Here is a 5,000-nt window from a genome sequence, read left to right as displayed (position 1 = left end):
AAAATTTGACGCAGCCCAAAGGGATTTCTCCCCGTCTTCTCTTTTTCTGCATGAGGGGACGGAAAGGGTGTCCGCCGATTTAATGAAGCGGCCTTGCTGTGGATGTGCTGTGTCTTGCGACACTGCTTCTGACCCAGGGCAGCGGACAAGGCGCAGGGATGACGCGTCATCCAGGAGGTGCCAAAATAAGAGGGAGGGTAGAGGGTGGAGGAGAGTGGAATGTATTAGGGATGGAATGGGTGGGAATGGTTTTTATGCCTTTTTCTTTTTGACTACCTCCTTTGTAGGGGAGAATAAGCCTTTTGGTATATGTATATATATATATATATATATACATATATATATATATATATATATATATATATATATATATATATATATATATATATATATATATATATATATACATATATATATGGGTGCAAAGGTGGTAGAGAAACACGGGTTAGAGCGAGAACACTGTATTACTGACGTTTCGACTACAAGTCTTCTTCAGAGTGCTCTGAAGAAGACTCGTAGTCGAAACGTCCGTAATACAGTGTTCTCGCTCTAAACCGTGTTTCTCTACCACCTTTCCACTCATCTGTCCAACCTTCATAACAACATATATATATATATATATATATATATATATATAATATATATATATATATATATGTATATGTATAAATATATATATGTATGTGTGTATACGAATATATATATATATATATATATATATATGTATATATATATATATATATATATATATATATATACTGTATACAGTATATATATAGATATATACGAGTGCATATGTATGTATGTATAAGATTTATTGACCCACTCGGAGAATGAGATAAGATGGACAGAAAATATGTATATTTCGACCACTATCTGTGGTTCTCTTCTACTGACAAGGGCCACAGATAGTGGTCGAAATATAAAGATTTTCTGTCCATCTTATCTCATTCTCCGAGAGTGTGCCAATAAGTCTTATTTCACAAATGTGCTACTACATTAAACCTTCCTAATATATATATATAGATATATATATATATATATATATATATATATATATATATATATATATATATATATATATATGTATATATGTGTGTGTGTGTGTATGTGTGTGTGTGTGTGTGTGTGTGTGTGTGTGTGTGTGTGTGTGTGTGTGTGTGTGTGTGTGTGTGTGTGTGTGTGTGTGTGTGTGTGTGTGTGTGTGTGTGTGTGTGTGTGTGTGTGTGTGTGTGTGTGTATATGTGTGTGTGTGTGTGTGTGTGTGTGTGTGTGTGTGTGTGTTTACCTAGTGGCTATGCTCGTGGTGTCCTGTCTTTGTATCTCGCAGGGTCTAGTTTGCTCTTAAATTCGTGTATGGTTTTTGCACACACTATTGTTTTGTCCAGTTTGTTCAAGATAGCTACTACTATGTGGAAAACTTATTATTATTATTATTATTATTTTTTTTTTTTTAGGTCTCTTCTATAACTATAATTTTTTATTTTATTTTCTTATATCCTCTTGCGTTTCTCTTGCCCTAATTTAGTAAGTCCTCTCTATTAAGGACTTCCGTGCCCTTCATGATTCTGTAGATGGTCAGTAGGTTGCCTCTTTCTCTCCTTTGTTCTAAAGTCAGTAATTTCAATTTAGCCAGTCTCCCCTCATATGACAGGTTTAAAAGTGCTGGGGCCATTTTCGTAGTTGCTCTCTGGGTTCTTTCAAATTTCTTTATATTCTTTTTGGTGCTGGGTGACCATAGTGTCGCATCATACTCCAGTCTAGGCATTATTAGTGTGACTAATATTTTTTAACAATTTCCTCGTCGAAATAGGTAAAAGCCACCTTTATTGATATTAGCAAGTTGTAGGATTCTCTGACAATTTTGTTTATTTGTTCATCAGGGGACAAGTCATTTGAGATAATTATTCCCAGGTCTTTTTCAGATCCCACTTTCTTCACTTCCTTTGTTCCAATTGTATGTTGACCTGATATTCCTTTTTTTTTTTTTTTTTTTTTTTGCCTTTTTCCGAACTCTATTATGCTACATTTCTTAATGTTAAAATCTAATTCCCACTTCAGTATTGAAGCCAATGCTGATCCCTGTGGCACTCCACTAATCACCTCTTTCCAACCTGAACACTCTTCTCTGAGCATTACTCTCTTTTTTTCCATGCAGGAAATCCTCCATACAGTTTAGTAATTTACCTTGTATCCCTCCTATGTTTCCCAAGTTTTAAAATTATTTTTGTGTGGTACTTTGTCGAAGGCTTTTTGTAAGTCTAGGAAAACACAATCAGCCCATCCATCCCTTTCTTGTATTATATCTATTAGTCTTGAGTAGAAACATTAAATTTGAAGCACATGATCTTCCCTGTCTGAATCCGAATTGTCTTGAGTTTATTATATTGTTTTCTTCCAGGTGTTTTATCCTTTTATTTTTGATATTTATTTTCTCGCAAATTTTGGCTATTTTGGTATTTTTCCTCCTTCGAGTGAGCAACTTATTATGTTGTATATTATGTGCATTAGTTCTTATTTACATTCTTTTAGTATCCAATTTGTAATTCCGTCCGAGCTGTGCGATTTCCTAACGTCAACGTTTGTTAATTGATCCATTATTTCTTTTTGTGTTATTGTTATTTCCCTCATGGAAAATTTGTAGCACATGATCTTCCCTGTCTGAATCCGAATTGTCTTGAGTTTATTATATTGTTTTCTTCCAGGTGTTTTATCCTTCTATTCTTGATAATTTTTTCCACAAATTTTGGCTACAGTGTTTGTAAGGGAGACTGGTATGTAATTAATTGGTTTTTCTTTGTTTCCTCCTTTATATATTGGTACAATATTGACTTTTTTCAACCTTTTGGTATTTTTCCTTCTTTGAGTGAGCAACTTATTATGTTGTATATTATATGCATTAGTTCTTTTTTACATTCCTTTAGTATCCAATTTGCAGTTCCGTTTGGCCAGTGCGATTTCCTAACGTCAAGGTTTGTTAATTGATCCATTATTTCTTTTTGTGTTATTGTTATTTCCCTCATGGGGGGAGATCGCACTTCGCTTCTTTCGTCCGAATGCTGTACTTTTTCTCTAGTGAAAACTGACTAGAAGTGATTGTTCATGACTTCGGCCATTTCTAGTTCTTCTGTGTATTCTGTATTTCCGTGGCGTAGTTTCACCATTTCCTGTTTACTTTTAAGTTTACCATTCACATATCCATATAATTGTTTGGGTTGATCTTTACATTTTTCTATGATGTCTTTTTCGTAGTTTCCCTTCTCTGCGCGCTTTTACATATTCATTTCTATGGTTGATATATATTTGCCATTTTCCAGGTTTTTATCTTTTCTCCATCTTTTCCAAGCTTTATTTCTTCTATCGCTTCGCTGCATCTTCTGTTGAACCAGCATTTAATGTACACCTTCTGTTGTTTCTGTCTTGGTACGTATTTATTCACCCCTTCATTATAGATTTCCATCAAGATCGTCCATTTCTCTGACACTTTTGTCTCTTCAATGTAGAATTTTTCCCAATTTGCATTTTAAAAGAATTTCTTAAGTTCACAAAAGTCCGTTTTGTTATACATCAATCTTTCTTTTCCGTATTTTTTATTTCTCTTCATATATATTTCTTTCTTTAGTTCAACCTCTATTGGTATGTGGTCACTCTTTCCAAATGGTGTCTTGTATTCAATTTTATCAACAATTTCAGGTTCTGTTGTAAATTTTAAATCCAGTCTCGTTGGTTCTTCATTACTTCTGTACCTGGTATGTTATTTACCCATTGTGTCATTGTATGCTCTATGGTCATGTCAATTAATAAATTTCCTCACAGATCCTCTTCCCAGCAAATTTCTTTGCAGTTAAACTCTCCCAAATGTACCAGGTTACCTCCATCCTTCAGTCTATCATTTAATGAATGCCTTGTATCATCTAACAATTTTGAATGCTCGTTTTCTTTCCCAGAACTCGTTTTGGGGGCACATTAATCACCACAAACTTTGTGCTTTTATATCATTGTCTTCAACTTTTATCATGATCATTTCCACACTGTTTTTACCCCCAGTATCCTTCGTCACACTTAAGTATTTCTTGGCCAAGAACATGATTCCTCCTCCCTGTTTCTCGTTTCTGTTTTTGTTCCAATAATTGTATAGCCCATGTCCAACACTATTAGGTGGTAATGAACCCCTTAATTTCGTCTCCACAATTCCCCTTATGTCTGTTTTTTCTTCTGACAGGTAATCGTTTAGTTCATTCAATCCTGAGATTAATCCGTCTATGTTAGTATAGGCCACTTTTAATTTTTTACTTTCTCCATCCTGTTCCTTTCGTTTCGCTTACCTTGATCTACCATTTTCTTAGCCTCATGTCTAAAACCCTTCAATAGAACTCCTTGCTTTCGGTCTCCGTTCTCTTTGCGTTTTTCCCCTTAGCTTCACTTCTTAGTGTCTTCTCTCTTTCTATTTCCTCAACATTCATTTCTCTTTTTATTCATATATTGTTGTAATGTTCACTCCTTGCTAACTTGCTTGCTTTTACTAATATGTCTTCTACTACCATTTGTGATCTTAGTTTAATCTTTAGAGGCCGATTTCTTTCTTTAGAATATTGTCCCATTCTATACACTTCTATATCTTTCTCTACTTCCTGGTCACCATCTTGTATTTCTTTTAGAATTGTTATTGCTATTTCTTTTTCTGATTTTTCTCTCATGTACCTCACCAGACTATGTTTTTCCTTTAATCTATATACCACAATACACTTTTTCCTATCCACTATATCTCTGACCCAATTTGTTTTTTTCTTTGATTACTTGAATAATTGTGTCCTTTGCATTTTCCTGCATCTGTTGTTGTATTATTTCTTTAAAAGCCATTTCTTTGTTTTCTCTGTTTTTATTCCTTTTCATAATCTTCTGCAAAATGTTCTCACCTAAGTTTTCTTTAAGTCTATCAGACATTGCCTGTATTTTGTGATTTAACTTTTTTTTTTTTTACGTTCTCACTATTGGTAGTA

Source organism: Oratosquilla oratoria, chromosome 32 (genome assembly GCF_046742065.1).
Source record: "Oratosquilla oratoria isolate Oo_2021 chromosome 32, ASM4674206v1, whole genome shotgun sequence".
Classification (NCBI taxonomy): Eukaryota; Metazoa; Arthropoda; class Malacostraca; order Stomatopoda; family Squillidae; genus Oratosquilla; species Oratosquilla oratoria.
This window is presented reverse-complemented; position numbering follows the sequence as displayed.